The sequence below is a fragment of the Sinocyclocheilus grahami genome, unplaced genomic scaffold (genome assembly GCF_001515645.1).
Source record: "Sinocyclocheilus grahami isolate Dianchi unplaced genomic scaffold, SAMN03320097.WGS_v1.1 scaffold2.1, whole genome shotgun sequence".
NCBI classification, from domain to species: domain Eukaryota; kingdom Metazoa; phylum Chordata; class Actinopteri; order Cypriniformes; family Cyprinidae; genus Sinocyclocheilus; species Sinocyclocheilus grahami.
Genome location: NW_015505181.1, coordinates 3233625 through 3254377, shown reverse-complemented (window position 1 = coordinate 3254377; position 20753 = coordinate 3233625). Strand labels below are relative to the sequence as shown.

The 20753-nt window shown below is 35.5% G+C and overlaps 1 protein-coding gene across 1 annotated transcript in view; it reads left to right on the top strand.

Annotated features, from left to right (window-relative positions):
• cdh4 (cadherin 4, type 1, R-cadherin (retinal)) overlaps positions 1-20753 on the top strand; it is a 279171-nt gene that overhangs the window by 13375 nt on the left and 245043 nt on the right. The window lies entirely within an intron of this gene.

The following is a 20753-nucleotide window of genomic DNA, read 5'->3' as shown; positions in this document are numbered from 1 at the left end:
GCTTCTTGGAGCTGCTATGGCGACTGGAGTAAGGCGAGGAAAAATCAATATAAATTTCCACTGTGCTGCCAGTTCAACATGGTCACTCACTTATAGCATTGATTAGCTCTTCTAAAGAATCTTTGTAGTTTTATTTATACGTTCATACCTGCATTCGTACAAACACAAACCTATTTGAAAAGTAAAAATGCTGAAGGACAACGAAATGCATGTCGAGAAGAGGTGAAGCCTCACCTGCAGAAGCAGAAAAAGAGTTGAAAAAAAAATGGATTCAAGGTCTGTGTCTTCCTATATTCCCAAAGCTTGCTGAAGTTCCTTGGACGTTGGCCAGGAATGCAAATATGATTATCAAAAAAATATCTTCTGCAAGTGCTCGGACTCTAAATTGTCCTCTTCAGACTATAAATTTTCCACAGGCCTGCAACAAGCTCACTGAATTTCACTGAACTGTTGTGGTCTGTAACTAAAAAGACGTATGGTGGCACAGGCTTCAGCACTTTTGCGCTGATAAAGAGCTTGGCCGTTGGTGGGTAAAAAATTGCAAAAGGACTATTTAAATTTCATCCCTGGCTACCAGTGGCTTAATTTTGAATTCTGCAAGTGTGTACAATATTCATTATCACCAAATGCAGCTGTTTCATATAAAAAAAAAAGTAAACATTACCAGACCCTTGGCTGATATTTGGTTTATTTATTTATTCAAATCATGAATGCTGTTTACAACAGATAATTTGGAGGTGAGGTATGAGACCTGAATGTGAATGAAAAGTCCATAATGTCCAATGGCCATTGTGCTGGATTTGATAATTCACTAAATAGCACAAATAAATCCATTTGTGCTTCACTCACTGAGTCATTACTGCACTTGCGCTAGTAAAGTCAGGATTTTAAATTACCCTGTAACATTTTGCTTTGCTGGTTACATATAACTGCAAGACGGATTTAATTAAGCACTTGAAGTCTATACCAAGAACTGACAAAAGAGCCAGAATCATGTTTCCGAATGGCTTTAATTTATCAAATGAATCTATTGATGAAAGGTAAATGGATGTCTGAATGTATTTAAGGTCACTTGGTAAGCCTTGAGTCTGGTTGCTGGGATGGGTAATGTTCTTGTCATAGAGTTGGGATTCTGCAGGAATGCTTGACAATGCAAATGACATTGGAGCTGTAAAAACTAATTATCGCCAAGGTCATGTACAGCAGAGTGTTTTTATTGTATCAATGCTGTGAAGTACAGTGTTAGTTCACATTCAGAAAATCCAGACATCGCTTTTTGAATTCTGCATTTTCTTTTAATATTTTATGTATTTATTTTTTCCTTCAATTATAGAGACAAGCTTAGCAGACAGAATTATATTGCTAGGCCGTGCCTCTGACAGTTTAAGAAGTTTTGAGCGTCTTTTGAGGTTCTACCACATAATTAATCTTAATAGAGTCATTAAATAATATACCTGTGGTTTTGGCTGTACTGTTGGATCCAGTAGACCGCAGATGGCTTTACTGCTGGTGTGGAGCTTTTTGTATCTCTTCATGTACAGTATATTTGATTTTGTATATATGATTTTGTGAATGATGTTGGCAAGGTTAAAGGAATATCTTGGGTTCAAAACAAGTTAAGTAAGGATTTAAAAGAAAATATGAGACTTACACCTACACATACACTGCTGTTCAAAAGTTTGGGGTCAGTAAGATTTTTTTTTATTATTTTGAAGTTATTCTTTTATTCCGCAAGGATTCATTCATTTGAACAAGAGTGACAGTAAAGCTATTTATTTTGTTATTCATTAAAGAAATCTGGGGGGAAAAAATGTATCAGAGTTCCACAAACATGTTAAGAAGCACAACTGCTTTCTCAACATTAATAACAATAAGAAATGTTTCTTGAGCACAAAATCAGCATATTAGATTGATTTCTGAAGGATCATGTGACACTGAAGACTGGAGTAATGATGCTGAAATTTCAGCTTTGCCATGACAGGAATAAATTACATTTTCAAATATTTTTAATAGAAAACATTTATTTTAAATGGTAAAAATATTGATTTTGCAGCCTTGGTGAGCATAAGAGTCTTCTTTTAAAAAATGTTTACTGTCCCCAGACTTTTAAATGGTCGGGTATGTTCATTTTTAGTTAAAACTTGTGTATTATTTGAGCTAATCGGATAAAAGTAATTTTATTCACACTCAATCATGTGAACATGCATATTGTTTACGGATTGGCACCGTTAACTTTCACTATAAGAATTTAGCCTTTTTTTTAAAAAGAAAAGTTGGGGTGACATGAAATTAATACTTGTGGTAATCAACATTAGACCATAAGTGTGTTGATTGAGCTTAATTTGTACTGAACCCAAAATATTTCTTTTAAGCAGCACACCTGTTTAAAAAAGCCCCTCTACAAGCTACTCCGTAGGCACAAATACAAACTCAACACAACACACAAAGATGCACAGATGTTCAGACACGTGTGTGCATATGCACACACACACACACACACACACAAACCCAGATCCTTGCAACCCAAATGCGCCGTTAAACAGCTGCATTCTGTGATGTCATTGTCTTTAGATCTCAGGAGAAATACCTCTCACAGCTGTAGCAGTGGGAATCTTCTATATTCTCTCCAAACATCAGTATTGGAAATACCAGGATTTTCCCTGCTGACACCCACAGAGTTACAAAACTGAAGGTTCACTTTATTGCTTTGAAGCTGCACGGCTTAGAAAATACACAAACTCACACATAGTCAATGGATGGAAAAGTGCACAAAAACACACCGAGCGTATGTGCACACATCCATTCAAAGACACACTCTATGTTACAGAGCCTAGAAGGTGATTTCATCTGTAAATATAATGACATTGAAGGAAGCACCATCACTGGTAACTTACACAGATCAAAAGGCTGCAAGTTACTTCCTGATCCTTCACTTTTGTTCAATTGTTCAAAAATGCTGATTCGTTCAGTAACGAAAACAAATGTGTGAGTCATTGAATCATTCAATCATCCCATTAGTTCAAAAACATGGATTTATTCAGAAACAAAACACTACAATATATTTCTCTGAGACAATTTAGCATACAGTAACTGGACACATTGTGCCAAAAATGGTAGTCAATATTAACTTCTTGTTTATTGAACTGTTTCTTTAAAATGCAGTATATCTGTATATTTATCATTATGTGTAGCATATAGTCTCTTTGTTCTTCTAGAACAAAATTGTATGAATATTTTTGAGAAGACGGATTTGACATGCAGTGTTGTGTCACTACAGACTGTGAAGCTGTTATTGTATCTAAATTTCACATTAGTGAAGTAGTAGCACCAATACATTGATGAGGTAACAGGGTAGCGTTGACATTTTTAGATGTTTAGAATCAGAACTAATTTGTGAGTGAGGCACTCATTTATGGCAGTTTTTCACAATAAACAGGTTGAATGGGTTAGCAAAACGAAATGATTCATTTGAAATACACTCTCTGTTCATACAACAGTAACTGGATATTACAGAATGCAGAGAACAAAATGAGTGCTGGATGAGCTGGATATTTACTTACAGTCAGATGAAACTAAATCTGCAAAATGCATCCTATGATTTGGTGAAGATGAAGAAGCTCTTTATTAAATTCTACACGTACATGTGCAGCTTGTACTGGAGCTACATTGGCCAACCAGAAGAATATCAAAACACTAACAGTGCAAAATACACAAAGTATCAAAAATACCTTGTGCTTTACCATGTCATAGACAGTACATGAATATGGCAATAATTCTACATTTGGTAGAATTGCCAGAAATTAGAAATATATATTGTTGTCATTCCACTTGTTTACATATTATATTTTTATCAATTTTACTAACATTATTTACAAAATGATTATTCTGACAATTTTGTTTTCTATTGCACCTTTTTTAGCGATGTTGAAACATTGATTAGATCCAATTATAGCTGACAGTTTTTTATATGTTATCATTAAAATGTGTTTTAATGTTTTAATATTTTTACTATGTTTTATGTAGCTTGTAGCATGACTGGCTAGCTCTGTTGAATTTGTCTGTAGAGTATTTAGTGGCTTAACTTGCTACATTTTTGGAGTAGCTTGCCCAACACTGTTGACATCGGATCAAATGTATTTCGTTGCCCACAATGCCATATTTCTTTACACCCCCTTGGCAGCAATGTAACATGCTTAACTATGCATAGACATGGATGTTGACTCTAGAATCATGAGCAAATCACCTATTTAAAGAGCACCATAGTGTGTGCCCTCGGGATTATGCAGCTGTCTCATGTCTTTGTGAGAGAGAGAATAATAGTTTTTTCTCTAATTACGAACGTGAGATGTGACTGCTGGTGTGGTTGTTCGCAGCTGCCATCTTTTCATTCTTGTTGGCACCTTTCTGGCTGAAAATGAGATTTTCTACCATCTGGATTTGTGGTTTATGCTGATGAAACAAAGTTGCTCAAATGGAGTCGAACATGGTTTGCTGTAAAATTTCTCAGTATATTACTGTGAAAAGATCTGTTAGCATTTGCTTAAGCAATTTGTATGAACTTTAAGGGTGAGTTCACTAAACAAATGTGGTATTCCCGCAAAAAAATCTGCGTCACATTTACTAATCACTTGCAGTACAATTTTATCAGCTACAAACAAGTCTTGTTTCCTTGTAAATAAGGCTTGTTAAAGATTACGCCTTGTTTACAAAAACTTTTTTTTTTGCTTTTTGGCGCGGCGTGACAAAATACTATAGAACCCATTATAATCACTGATGCTGTCTACACTGGACACGATAAATTCCCGACAGTAAACTGATGCCTCATTCTATTTATGACGTGCTTACACAAAGTTCAAATGATAACTCCAACAGGCTTTTTTTTGGCAAAAGCAGATAACACTCGGTTAATCTTCGTAATCTCCTCAACTGACAATGTAGATGCCTGACAAACTTTGTTGTTGTGATTATACGCAATGCAGGGATCTTTTCCCTCACCACTGTAACATGCTGCTTTAGCAAGGTTTCGGGAAAAGGTTTCAGCTTTTATTTTCCTTTTACGTCCCGAAGAAGATATCATGGGTTCATCAAGTTCATCAAAATTATCCATCCTCGATCACTTTTAGTCAGCTTTGACGAAATTCCTTTAGACGAAACTCCTCTCAGCTAGCTTGTCTTTTCGAAAGTGACTAGCAGCCTTGTCACCTGACCTGAATACTGTGTGCTGATTCACTAAATCGGACTTATCGGGTTGTGTTCACAAACAACAAGGGTGCTTGTCCGTTTCAAATTTAAAACTTGAACTCGCGATACCTTGACAGTGGACGATACCGGCTTTTGTGACAAAATGTGTTTAGGGCTCAGAACGTGCTATATGTGGAGAATACCGCATGGCATAATTGGAACAGTTTATTGAACCTTTAGACATAGAAGTATAACTGAGCAAAAATATGAAATTTCGATGCAGTCAGTGATATTTATATGGCCAAAAAGTTAGAGTAAACATTGACTTCCATAGTTTTGTTTGTTTGTTTGTTTTGTTTCATACTGTGTAAGGCAGTGGGGACCAGCATCTGTTTGGTTAACCACATTCTTCAAAATATCTTCTGTAGCGAATCAGCTCACGGGGAAATATGAATAATGAATCATAACTAGTTATAATTAATTATAAATATTTAGATCCACTGTAAGTATTTACTTGACCTTTCAGGGTCAACTGTCTGTCAATTCTAAGAACGTTAATTTCCTGGTGAAGGGAAATAACTTTCTTACTGTACAATTCTACACAGAGCCTGCAGCATAAATTTGCATGATTAAGGGACTCCAGTTATGAGCAAACAATGAACAACGTCAAGTGTGACACAAGTAAGACTTTATTAACTACATAAACACTTAAACTAGTCTAACATACACACGCACACGCATACAGTTGGTATAGGAAAAGGGTTAAAGCTTAAGCAGTAAAAAGGAGAGAAATAAAGAATGACGTTATGGAACCATTTGATATTCAGCAGATTTACATCCTGAAGGAAACATCAGATTCTTAGTTCAAACACACCTTTGTAAAAAGGTGCGAATGATAGCTAATGTATCAATTAAAAAGTCTTGTCTGTCTGACAGAGATTCCCGATGCAATCTGAAGGCTCAAGTTGATGTTTGCTGAATTTGGTTGATGGAAAAGAACCAGTTTGAGTCAGATTATCTTGGTGAATGGAAAGTCAAGGCCCGAGGCCTGGCACAAAACTTAGGGTGTCCTGGAGCGTTGTAGCTCACATTTTCATCTTCTCAGAATTCAACCAAACCGCAGACTGCAGGCGGGTACCTGGTGTGAGGCCTTTAAGGTCTGAGAAGATTCCCGCCTCTCAAGCCTCTCGAGATGGGCTTGTCCAATGAGAAATGCTGAAATCCCAAGCGGGAGTTTGGAAATACTGGGGAGTTTTATGACCCTTTGTGTGGAAGCATGGTAATTTGCATATGGAACTTGAATCGAAATTACTAAAGATTCTCAGGACACTAATATATTGCCTATGTACCAACATATAATATACACGCTCGTTTAGATCATCAGAAGGCGAATTCATAGATACTAAACATGGTAGGATTACATATAGGCAAGATGACAGGAATGAGTGGTTCCATCATAAGCCTGCATAAAACAGTATAAAATATCAAAGACAACATGACCTGAAGGACATGTGTGTTCATTCACAGAAAGGTTTTTCTATTAATTAATTAGAGAATAGTCAATTTTTGGGCATTGTGTGTCTTTCCTAAGGGTAAATGAGGTGTAAGTTTCTCTGCTTGCATTCCTTTAAGCAATAAAACCAGTGATATCAGCGTTGGTTGCCATGGAACCAGAGGCCTGTTCTGCCTTCCTGAGTTGTTACGCATTTCGGGGGAAGGGTCCATAGGTCCTCATATGGCTTGTTAACTGAGGGGGGTTACAGAGTATTTGTTAAATATAGCTAACAAAATATATATTGTGTGTTTGATTGGTCCAGACGCTACACTTCTTTAATGTTCAAAAAAAAGGAAGAAACTGATGACAGAATTTACATTTTTTGGTGAACTATCTCTTTAAAGTGGACAGATTCAGAATATAATATAACCGGTCAATCAGTTGACAGAAGGGATGCAGAAGTCTGTGTACAACAGGTTTTTCAGCAAAGTTTTGATCTTGTTAATAATTTAGAGGCCTTAGAAATTTGATACGGTAGTCTACAGGGTTATTGACAAATCATTATTAGTAAATCAGATGATTTAATATATGTATTATTATTTGTATTATACATAATATTTGAATGTTCTTCTAACATCTCAGTATCAGTGACCTTTGACTTTTGTTTACAAGCAAGGCCGTGAGCCAGCGCCCAGGTCCCAGGAGTTATTCGTGTGTCACCAACAGTAACTCTTGTCACAGTGATGCTGATGGCCCGAGGGGTCTCTGCCTCAGTGACAGCTGACAGAAGAGTGCAAAAAGAAGCTGGGCCCTGGGAGGTCAGTCGTGCTTTTCAAACAGAAACAAGGACTACAGGTGTCAGAATCCATCTGTCCAACCTGATAACAAGTCCTAGAATTCACTCTTACAGCTAAACTTATTTAGCTGTTGTTTAGTATGGTTCCACCCCCTTATAGGGGTAATTAGCTAACCAAACACGTCCCATAACATTAAAAGTCTTTTAAAGTATTTAGAAATATATTTCAAGGTATAGAAACCTTATTTTGCACATCAAATCCACATTAAAGCGCATAAGATGCTATTAAAGTGTTGGTTCACCCAAATGGTCATGCTCATGTTGTTTACCATAGCTGTCCGATATAATCTGAGCATATTTGAAACTTAGTGTATTGTGAACCAAAAGTGCCTAGAGTTGGGAACTGTGGTGGAGGGCAGGATTTGAATTTAATATAATGTGTCTCTTGTTATTGTGATTAAAGTGTCTTTTGGGGCAGCTCATGTTTGTACGCCTCCATGCCAAACCTTATTTAGATTGTATGAACATGCAACCAAGTGAAACACTGATTTGTTATTTATGAGCCTCATCTCAAGACCTAGTTTTGTTCTGTTTATTTGATTTATTGGTTCAGACAGTAGTCTAATCACGTTTGAAGATTCTGTGTTAATGTTCCTGTTTGTTTGTTCGCATTCCTGTGTAGTTTTGTTAATGATTGTTATATTAGTAATTTCTGTTTTGTCTGTGTAAATTTTCTTTTACCTTAAATTACAAACAGTAGTTAAGATTCAGAATAAGCTTATTATAGTATATCATATTATATATTATATTATATTATATAATATATAGCGCAGCTCCATACATAGAAGAATAAGAACATCTCATAAGATCTCATCTCATAGGAATGCAGATTATTACTACGTTTTAGGGCTGGCATTTTTTAAAACAATTAATCATATTCTCTGTGTTAACATGAATTATCTTCAACCTGATGAAATGTTCCTATAAATATATTTCCCTTCCAAATGTGCATTCTGAATAGTAAATATATTTCCCAACTAACCTGCTGAGGTCCAGTGCTTGTTTTAAAGGAATTTGACTGATAAACACCCTTTAAAAATTATCCATGGTTTTACTATAGTAAAAGTGTAGTAAACATGTTATTTTTTTTTTTTTGCGGATTACATTTTGTATAACCAAAATTTTACTACAAATACCATGGTTAAACTATGGTTAGATTAACAGAACCTGGGTTAATTTGTGGTTACTATGGCTTAAGTACAATTGCAAATTTTTTATTTTATTTGTAGTAAAACCATGGCAAATTTTTGTAAGAGCAGTATTGCTTGTGTGCATTGGTGCTTTTATTCCAGGGTTTAAAATGACTGAATGAATGTGCGGTAACTGCCTTAAAAAACTGCCTTAAAAACGCGCTGACAGTGCAACTACTTTTTTGGCATTGCATACAGTGAAATGATTGTGAATGAAAAGAGACACAGAATAGTGACTAACATATTTAATACAGATAAATAAAGGCTCATTCTGATCTTATTCATCAGATCTCACACACACTGCAGTGTCGCGATTATTGGTTTAGAGCACGGACACCCTTTGGTGAAACAATCACGTAGGTTTACCAGCCACTGCTTTCTCGGATCGGCTTATGATGGATTAAAACTTCAAGTTCCGTCAAGTTTGGAGAATTCTGTACACAGTAATCATCAGAATATTGCTTTTCCTGTCTCTGAAAATGTCCGGATTTTGAAATCATTTAAATCAAGCATCCCCAGGGGGGTGTTTGGATTCTCTGTCATGAGTAGCATGTCTGCCGAATTGTTTATATGCACGACCCATCATACATAGAGGGACAAATTGACTGAAGATTTCCTCTGGTCCTTAGTGAAAATGGTCAATTTTGATGTAATTGAGTGATATGCAGGGGGAGATTATGCAAGCGAACCTTCACAGACCCCATTAAACAACTTGACAAAGGCTTTTTTTTGTTGTTGCCTATTTTTATATATTTTCTGTTGAGACAGGAAATTGGGGCAGAACCAGACAAGTTACTGCCTTTAAGATGAATGGCAATGCTAACAGATGTCTCTAGGTGTTATGGACCACTTGCCATTGCTAGTCAGAGATATGTGGTAGTAGAGGGAGGTATCAGTATATTTTGTCCATTTTCCCAGAAAATAAAGACTGTAAATTTCAAATGTGCACTCTGCTAAATGTTATTTTTGTCAATTTTAGGAGTACATGAGTATATAGATGACCTTGAAGCTAACAGACATGGTCTAAAAGCCACAAAACTCCAGTTTTGATGTCATGGGACCTTGAGTCATTTTTAGTACAGAGCTGAAGATGATGAAGGATGAAGGGTGCCATTTTTTGCTTCTGGGTGACTATTTCTTTGTCTGTCTATATTTATCTGTCTGTTTATATTTACATCCACATTTATTTTGATCGATCGTCAAACCTTGGTGTCCATTGTTCGAGCTCCTATTCATGTGCATTAAGTTACAAATGTGATAGACATATAATTAAATGTTGAACACACAAAACTACACAGTGTCCAAATGTCCACCCACACAAACACCCAAGCAAGGGCCAAAGACGTGCCAGACATACAGAAATATTTGTAATTTTACAGACTGTATGTGATGAAGCTTAGTTTATTTAAATGACTTCATTAACTCTATGAGATTTCATTAGCTACTGCCACTGTGCTTTCGGCAATGTCGCGTTTGGTTCATTTGGTAAAATGTTCGGGCAACAAAAGGAACATCAGGGTTTAAATACACCCATTTCTTTAGAGACAATTACTCTGTGAAGTGCTTTTAGGGCTAATTCCCAGCACTCTTAATGTCTCACTTAATGAGGAGATGTTTCTTTGCTAACATTTTGTGCTGGTTTTGCCATGTGTGCTATAAAATATTTAAACTATAATTCTAAAAACCATCTAAAGTAAAAAAAAAAAAAAAAAAAAAAAAAAAAAAAAAAAAAAAAAAAAAAAAAGAAAAAAAAGAAAGAAAGAAAAACAATAAAATGATCAGCTTATGAAACAAATGCAAGTCACAAATGAGTCTTTACATCTTTCAAAAGCATTGGTGGGCGGGAAGTGTGCTGAAAGGTTTTTTTTATATGGAGAAAATGATCAGGGAAAAACATGGAGGGGCTTTGAGGTGCAGAGTGAGGTGTGAGGTTTTCTCTCTGCAAGTCAAGGCCATGGCGGTCTGGCCTGACAGAGCCGTTTATCACACTGTCCTCTGGTGATGGATCTTAGATTGGTTCACTTGGCTTGTATTAGCTTCAAGGAGGCTAAGGGGGCTGTATTACACACACATACACAACTGCGTGATAATATAGACTGGCACACATGCAAAATTAAACCTATGCTTAGAAAAAAAAATCGTTTTTTTTTAACCCACCCTCATTTTTTTTCTGTGACTCATTATAGATATACTCTCCATACATTGACAGTTCATAGTGACCACAGCTGTTTAGATGCAAAAATGGCAAAGAAACACCAGAACGTCTTTAATAAATAAATAATTTGAAAATTTATATGTAAATTTTTTCATAATTAATGATTGTCATTAAGATTTTTAAATGCAATTTTAATTTTACTTTTAAATAAATAATATTTTTTAAATATTATAAACAATTTTATGATTATTTATTTGTTTATTGTTCGATCGATTGATTGATTGATTGATTGGTTGATTGATTGTGATTTTTGGAGCTTAACAGATTTTGGTCAACAAGATCTGTTTATATACACTATGGAAAACTGCTGCATAAATGTTTCTCAAAAATACCCAGCACATGGGTTTGGAACAACATCACCACATTTTTACATTTGGGTAAACTATCTCATTAAAATGTGCACATGCAAACTTTAAATGAAACATGAGCAACAAGCATTGTCTAGCAAGTCAGTGGCTAAATCCTATTTAACAGCGAGTGAACAAACTGAATAGAACCAGTGTTTTGCCCAGTTAAACCATTCAATCCATTAATGTCCAGTTTGATAACTCTTTGTTCATGCTCATTTAGATTAGTGCTGGTTATTCTTGGTCTAGGAGATGGAAGGCTGGGTGAGCAATCATAACAGAACTTCCTGTTCTTATGTTTTCAGTGGCCAGCTATTTCAGGCTACAGCTGTCCATGTGGAAAATAGTCAAAGAAAAATAGCAAGGCCTTCAGGTGCTGCTGTTGATTAGACTGTAGAGGAAAAAATATGTTCCCAGAACCCAGGGCATTCATAAATATTAAAGAACATGTGTCTCTCAGAAGAAATCATGTGCTGCTTCCATACATTGCATATATTTAGCAGATTATGCTTTGAATCTGAAGGAATTCAGTAAATAGACTTAAAATGTATTTGCTGGATTTGAGCTCATTTCTTATGCAGTAATAGAATGCAACAGTCAGATTCTGCAAGTAAAAATGCTATTTTATTTTATTTAACTGATTTTAGCAGTAATGTATAACAGTAATATATAATTTATTTTATGTTATTATTGTATGTGTTATTGTCTTCTTAACTGAATGTTTCTGATTCTGCATTATTGTTGTTAATTGTTACTTCTTTGTTTTTTGTTGTTGAATTTAAAATGTTAAATTTAAAATGTAATAAATGCAATAAAATATATGCAACAACATACAGAAACAGTTTTTAGAGTGATGTATAAATATTATTGTTGTTAAACTAATGTATATCCTTTTGTAGAAGTCATAATTCAGTATTGTTTAATTCTTAAAAATGATTAAAAAAGTGTGAAGTAGCCAAATTCAAACTATATATATATATATTCATAATATTTTGCAATTAAAAAAGTGAATAAAATAAAATATTATTTTTATACTTATAATCAAGGCCTAAAAGTCAATATTATAATGCTCTTTCTATTGCCATATGCGGTTCTTCGTGGGATTGTAGTTCATTCCATCACAAAAGATGTGTGCTTTTTTCTGCTTCATTTCAAAGACTGTAATGGAATTCATCTCATTGATTATTGGTTAAGTTTGTGGTTTTAATGGGGAAAAATACTTCTAGAAGAATAGTGACTGAAAAAGTGGACCGTCACTATAGCTATAGCTAATAGCACTATAGCACTATATCATACTGTTTTTATGCGCATTTTGAAGTAACACATCAGAAACGAGTGATGGAAATGCCAAATTTCGAGAAAAAAAATCCCTTAATTCGCAAAAAAGTATTTAAGCTCGCTTGAGGTGGTTTTTGACATGTGCAAAAAAAGAGTTAATGCAAATAATGGGAGATGGAAACATATTTACCGAATAAATTACACTGTGTGCATCAGAAATGTCAAGTGACTTTGTGTGATGGGATGGCATAACCTGACTAACCAGCGGACTGATCTTGTTGCACAGCATCTGAAATGTTGTTATGGTCATTCTGAAATGCCTGAGCAAAGTCAGTGTATTTCTGTATAATTGCCTCCCGGAACTGCATTCCCATACAGCAGGCATCCACCTCCAAAAGCAATGACCACATTTATTGTGTTTCGTCTGCTCACTCTGAGGCGCAATTAATTTATTATGCATGAAAATTATTATATTCAGTGGCTTCTCCTACTTTTCTTAGTGATATTTAGTGCCAGTTTATCAGGAAGTGACAATTTTGTTTGTTCTTTGACTCGTTGGATGGAAACGGTGCTTTATTCGCAAATGTTTTATGTGATATTCCAATTTTGAGCCAAAGTTATATTTGCAACTTTAGATAGAAATATAGCTGTTGTTTTTTAGTCAATGTTAGTATTTAACCACATCACTAACCAAGTAGTGCTAAGTGGCTTAACATTTGTAATGGTAACCCAGTAATGGGCACCAAAATATGTATGACCAAATTAAACAGAGGCAGTGTGAGAATACAAGAAAAGTATCATATAAATGAATATTTATTAAAAACTTGAAAAACATGAATTATCGGTGACTCAAAAATATAACATTAATGAAAAAAAAGAAGAAGGGAAACATTTTCAGCCAAAAACATCCAAAATTAATGAAAATGCAAAATACAAACTTTACAAAAATAACTTAAATAGTAAAAAAAAAAGAAAAAGCAACAAAATAACTGCAGCCATCAGGCCACACTTCTCACTGCAGTAACAAAACACAGACTGACTCCATTAAGCAAAGACAAGCACATTTATACTGGTGGCCAGCACCATTACCCCATGTGGAGGGACAAATTCACATATCACATTTAACATTTTCCCACAAACATCAAGTGTAGAAGAAACATTTGATCATAACATTGAGAATAAGCAATCTACTCTCTTATGTAATACAAATAATAATTTACAATGCATTGAACAGGAAAATATAACAAGAACAACTCGGTTGCATTGTCCCTGAAACACCCATTCTCCATTAACCATTGGCACATTCACAAACTTAGTGGAACAAGGAATTGCCGCCACTATTTCCCCATCGGAATTTTCAGGCTTTGGAACAGACGATACCGCACAAAGACCGCAGGGATTTCATTCATTTTGCTGTTCAACTAAATTATCATAATAAACAAATTACAACCCCAAACTTTTGTCAGTAAAACAGTCTGTTTATGTGTGTGTGTGTGTGTGTGTATGTGTGTGTGTGTGTGTGTGTATGTGTATGAGAGTCCATTCTTAGAAACTCCAGTCCAAGATAATTGTGCAGTCATTGTGTGACCGTCACAGTAATCTAGGGCTGTCAAAATGGCTGAAAAACTAAATTCAAAATTGTAACTTAAATATGATCAAAATTCAAATTATATTCGAATTTAAAATGCATAATTTCAGTTAGGGTGAAGAAAAGCATTTGGCTTCTCTCCTGGGGCCACAAGAGGGCGCATCGAGCAAAATATTACTAATGCACGTTTATTCAAAGCGTAAGATAACATGACTATCTGTAAAAAAAAGTGCATAGTGTTTAAAATAATGTTTATAAACCAATTATAATTAAGTTGCTTAAACAACTATAAACAAAACAGCATCATGTATGTATGCATAGTTTAATACAAAGGGCCGGAAGCCAATCACACAGAGTGCATTTTTAATTTGCAGTGGGATGGGGGAAAAAACCCGCCATAAAGTCTCGAGATATGTTTTTTCAAAGTTGAACTTGCATTAATTTCACATGGCTTTCTAAACATGCAGCTCTTTTGTGCGAGACACGAGTGCAACGGTGATAGATGTCCCTCTAGAAAATGCACGAAATATGCGTTCTGTGTGAACGGCTTGGTTTCAGTTTTGACGTAAACAAGATCTTCTCCGCATTGATGTTCTCTTTTCCCACAATATTTGTAATTAACAATGCAGCAGCACCGCATCTATTGGCTTCAACTGGATAGGTTAACAAAAACATTAAAATGCAATGACTTACATCGTCATTGCATCTCGTGTGCCACTGATAAGGCTGCCTCCTTAACACACACCTAAAATTGGAATGCAACGTTTTTGCATTCAAGTGTGGATTTTTATTTTAAATTTGACGAATATTCGAAATTAGAATTTTTCTTTGACAGCCCTACAGTGATCAGAATATGGATCCCATACTAACATCATTTGAATGCTACGTACTATATACGGACAGGCGCCTGGACAATGTCTACATCTCTTTCTTCCTCTCCATCCTTTCTTTTTCTGCCTTTCCAGAAGATGTGAGCACTACTGGTATGTCTGGATTCTCAATTACTCCACATGAGCTTGGAACAAAATGGCTTCGTAACTGAGAATTGCAATCATTACTCTTTAATTGGGTTTGAGTTGTGCTGTTTTCTCTGTGCTATTCACTGGAGAGGCTCCATCACTTTTCATCAGCTTGGCCATGTCAGGGTCTGAATGAACGGAATTCCAGTGTCATGGGTCTCTTTCACTGAGGCTTAATGAATGCGTAGAATTTAACTATAGTCCTGCAAATAGAACACACACACAATGGCCTTCCCCTGTAGTCCCCTTCAAAAAAAAAAACAGGAGGCCTTCAATCTACCTCCTCCCTGGAGAAATTGGTATTCAGCTGAGCGTTACTCACTTAGGGAAGGCATTTAGGACTTCCTGCTACCATCTGGCTGAGCTTTTCAACAACCAAAAAAATCTGAAATCACGCACACCGTTACAAGTTTTCAAAAACATTTGTCTTTAGTAACATGAATTAAACATGGCAGTGATGTCACTGGAATAATAACCACAGGGCATGAAAAGTTTATTTTGCCCTTAAAAGTATGATTATGCAACTCTGTGACATTTGTTGTAGTTGTCTCTTTTTCCATCTGCTGAAATTTGCAGCCTTTTTATTTTTTACCCCGTCCCCCCCTCTGTATTTTTCATTTTTTTCCCACACAAATTTAATGACCAATATCATTATAGAGTATTGTGATATAGTTGTGCACATATGCTGAAAAGTTATTTTATTTTATTTTTAATATTTTGTCTATTTTAATAGAATGCAACAGTCATATTCTGTAAGTAAAATACTTTTTTATTTTATTTAACTGAATTTAGCAGTAGTGTATAACTGCTAAAAAAGATTTTATTACTTAATTTCATTTTATTTGCTATTATAGCTCTCTTAACTGATTGTTTTCTAATTCTGCATGGCTGTTGATCCTTTTGTTTTCCTTTTTGTTTTTGCTGTTGTTGTTTAATATTTATGCACTTTCCTTGTTGTAATTTATTTTGTGGTCAGAAATGTAATAAAATTGTATTTTATAAATTTAATTAGAAAGAATACAACAACAAACAGCAAAAAGAAAGGAAAAACTAATTAAGTAGGATTGTAAACAATCAATTAAGAAGACACTAATGACAAAAATGAAATGATGAAATCAAATAATGTTTTTTGTTTGTTTTTTTGTTTGTTTTTTAAGGGTTTCTAAAATTGTTAGTGCTAGTTTGGTGGTGGTCTCTCTAGTAGAAATGGCCAGCATGGCCTTTCTGATGATTCTAGTTGAAGTATTGGTGGTTAAGTTGGTTTAAAAAGCCTGATGGGATCACCAGCCTCCCATCCCACCCAAAACATAAGCTTTTCAGCAGGGTGGGTTATTAATCTCCCAAATTTTGCCATGAAATGCTCAGAAGAGGAGTTTTTGGCAACTGAACTTTTTTCCCCCGGTACTTGTCAAACAGGTGTTGCCTGTTGTTAGAATGATGACACAGAGCATATGTTTCCTCTCACCCGCTCCTGAGCAAGGTACCTCCTCACAGTACTGCAGGATCTGTTCCCAGTGGGACCCATTACTAATTTTAGCAAAAAGCTGACAGTTTGGTAATCACTGGGGACATTATTAACTCAATAAACTGAATTTTAATGCGGACCCACATAAAATACAGCTCACAGCAAAAGTGGCGTCTGTCTGGGTGCGAGCTGTTTTCTCAACGCTGCCCTTGAGTGTAAACGGCACACTTATCCGAAGGTTGCCAACGGTTTAGCTTCTCGAGATTCAGACATAAAGCCATTCTCACATTGTCAACAGCGACACAAAGATAGTATCTGTGCTAAGCCCCTCTTCAATGTGTCGCTCATTCTTTCCATGAACTTGGCAAGGCTGGATTAGCCAGTGGGTCTAATTTAGCCTTTTTTCAAAATCCTATTCAACAAGACAGGGGCATAATGTTCGAACAAAAAAAGTGCAAACACTTATACCGGCGAATTGGTCCCAAATCAATTATGAGAATCTCAGTCCCCTTCCTTTCCAAGAGTCCCAGCGCTGTCAGCAAGGCCCGAGCCTTGGGCTAACAGAAAGCGTGATGGAGAAACCTGAAAAGTGGGTGAAAATGGAGAAATGTAGACCCTAGAGAGGGGCTCTGGTTCTAGATACACACCGTATGAAAGCTTAAAATGACAGCAAGAGTGCAGCGAAAAAAGTGCTACTGTAAAAGGATGGGTCAGGAAACTAGTCGTTTCATAAGGTCAAGTGGGTTAGTTATTCATCAAAGTATATATTAAAATATTAAAAAAAAAATATATATATATAAAAAAACTGGTTTTTAATTGTGCAGAATTAAAAAAATGTCTCAGTTTCAGTTCATGAGTGTTTGAATTTGAACGGCAGAAAGAGGAATTTAAAACTGAATTGCCATTCAAAACTATGTATTAAATATGATGAAATAACTAAATACAAATTTCTTTAGGTGGCGTTTTAAACATAATTTGAATTTCAATGAATGAAAAAATTAATTAATTTTTTATTGACAATTTTACAGTATTTTCTTAATCAGTTTAAATGTAATTCAAATGTGGGAATTGAATTATAGTTTAAAATGCATTTTAATTCAATTCTGAAACTTATACAGGACTTAAAACTAACATCTTGTCATTCAGACAGCCGATCAGCTAGACAATTATGAAAGCAGTTTTTTTACATCTTATTTGTGGTATTATTATGTTTTTGGGGTATGTATAAAGTCAATACTATGGTATTCTTTCAAGTATCTTGGTGTAAATACCATGATTACAGTATTCATTTTCCATTCGATATCAAAATACCGTAGTTTCAACATCTGATACTATGATACCACCATTGTTCTTTGTTGTTAAGCCTATGTGGTTTATTTTCACTGCAAATGAAGCATTAAAACCAGCAAGCCAGGAAATAATTTGATTTGCTTTATAGTAGATGTAGTCAGGAGACTGTGTACTAGAAGTGTCACTGCTGTCATAAATATCTTTGTGTCCCCCATTACCAATGCTCCCCTCTGAAATGCGTTTCACTTAATCGTTGCTCTCTGTTGGTGTGTAATTATGGTGTATTTGTTTATCACCGGCCCAGTATCATGCTCATTTATTTAATATTTCACACTTCTTCACCCAAAGCAAAGCCTGTGTGGACTTGAATCGACTTCTCCATCTCTCTCTCTTCTTTGGTCGCCCTTCACAGAGCTCTGGTCATCTGATGAAGTGTGGCGGTGTGTGTTTGTGTGTGCGCGTCTGCCTCTCAAAGTGGTCTGTGATGCATGGCGATGCCTTAATTCAATATTTTGGTGTGTGTGTGTGTGTGGGGCGGTGAACTGGGCCAAGAGAAGTGAAGAGTGAAGGAATAGACAGCGAGTGAGTTCAGTCGACTCAGCAGCATGTGTCAAATGGAGTAAATTAGATCTAAACTCAGAGGGAGAGTAAATGAGAGAGAGGAGATATTTTATTAACAGCGACCTTATCCTGGCTACTATTACTGTCTGCTTTGACCTGTCTGTGTCCCTGGACTTCAAAGAAAACTTGATACGGCAAAATGGCAAAATGCCGATCTGAGGTTGAAGGAAATAATGGCCATGAATGGCCATCGCTGAAAATTCATTTTTGACCCAAATGGCTTTACGTCACTTGGCTCCAATAGACATTTTATAGGTCAAAGGTTACAAGAGTAATGGCCACATGGTGCAATTAATGTTGGTATAATGGTGGCCACATCCCCATCTCTCTATGATAATGGATTTTAAATGATGGTGGTTTCCACAGCACTGTGGAAACGTTTCATTAAAATGGGAGAACATGATGAGGATAATTTATCTCATTCTGCTTTTACATTCGTCTGGGATTTTTTCGCCCATCTTTGGATGTTTCTTGGTCATTCATTTGACTTATGAGAAATTACTATTGCTGAACACAAATCTATGAAAACAGTCTGTGAAAAATGCTTATGACCTTCTAAATGATGGCACTCGCAAGAGGTGCAGTCGATATTCAGTGACAAATTTGTCATATTTTACAAGTATGTGCTTGACATTGAAGAAGAAAGAACGGGGTTTAAAACAGAACTAAGCAAGTCTCTATTGTGGAAAGACGGAGTGAAAAACAGGATAGTGGAGGACTAAGGTCTGTCTTGTGAGAGGATGGAGCGCTCGGCGTGTGTTTAATATGGTGTCACAGGCGCTGACGGAGGCAGGAATTTTTCACATAGGTGGCAGGGGCCAGCAATCACTCTGTTGGCATGGCATAGAGATTTTTGTTATATAAGCATAAACATGTTTAATTATAAAATATTGGGCTATTAGTTCCTCACTTACAGGTATTTCAATAGAAATTAAGTTTACAATGCAGCTACTGAACATTGTAAGTTCAACATGTTCAGGTCAGCTCATGTTGCATCAGTTTTCCATTACTGCATCTTCAAAGACAAGCAGGTAACTGCAGAGTTCAAAATAGTTTTTAATCAGAAAGTCATTTTTGATTACATTTGTATACATAACCAGACATTTTTAAAAATAATTCTGGGTTAAGTCTAAAAATTCTTGGCAGCACTGCATGTATCCTTCATGGAGAGACAATCCCAGAATGCAATGTCCCAAGCTCAGTTAAAAATCATACAAGGTTCTCATCAGTGAAAGGTTCTTTATGGAACTCAAAATGGTTCTTCTATGGCATTGCTGTGAACCCCAACCCATTGGAATATTTAATATTTTATTTTTTTATATATTTATGTGCTATCTATTTTTGTGCACATTAGGTCATTTCAGAAAGTTGCCCCACTTTGTGCCTATGAAGCTAATCTTTAGCTTAGCAGAATGCTAATGTCAAACTCTATTGGAATAAATTATGCGAGTCTCCTTTGTGGTTTGCAGAGTTGCTGCCTATGTAGGGAATTTCGAATCAGTTACTCTTTCTCTATTAGGATACAAAGTAGGCAGCTCACTAGGCTTTGGAACATACTGTATGCTAAACATTTTCTCTCCTATATCTAAAAAAAAGGCATTATTTGATAATGAATCACACTAACCTTTAAAAGAACTTCAAAAGACTGGCAATTATGTACAATCAGAATTCAATTTCATTTTATTTAATTTCAAATTCTAACACTTCTAGCAAATTAGAGGACGATTAAGCATACAATATATTGTCTTTTGAAACACATGTATGAATTCATTCCACTTGCATCAGTTGTATTTAGAGATTGTTGTGGCAAAGCAATTCACAAACGTTTTATGATGCGGGTACTGAAGGTGTGAAAATGTGTATGTGAACCATTATACCAGCTATTAAACGGAACCTTTCTTTAACAAGAACTAGGACAGGGTTTGGGCTATATTTAAACAAATCCAGCTATTTTCATCATTAAAAGATTGGCATGTTTATTTTGAGAACAAATTTATTTTTGAATTATATGACAGAATGACTTACAGTAATGTTCAAATGTTTGGGGTGGGTAAGATTTATTTTTAATTTTTTTGTTTTTTGAAAGAAGTCTCTTATTTTCACCAAGCCTGCATTTATTTAATCAAAAATACAGTAAAAACAACAATATTATGAAATAATGGAACCGTATTGTAGTACTGTTTTTTTTTTTTTTAAATATACACACAC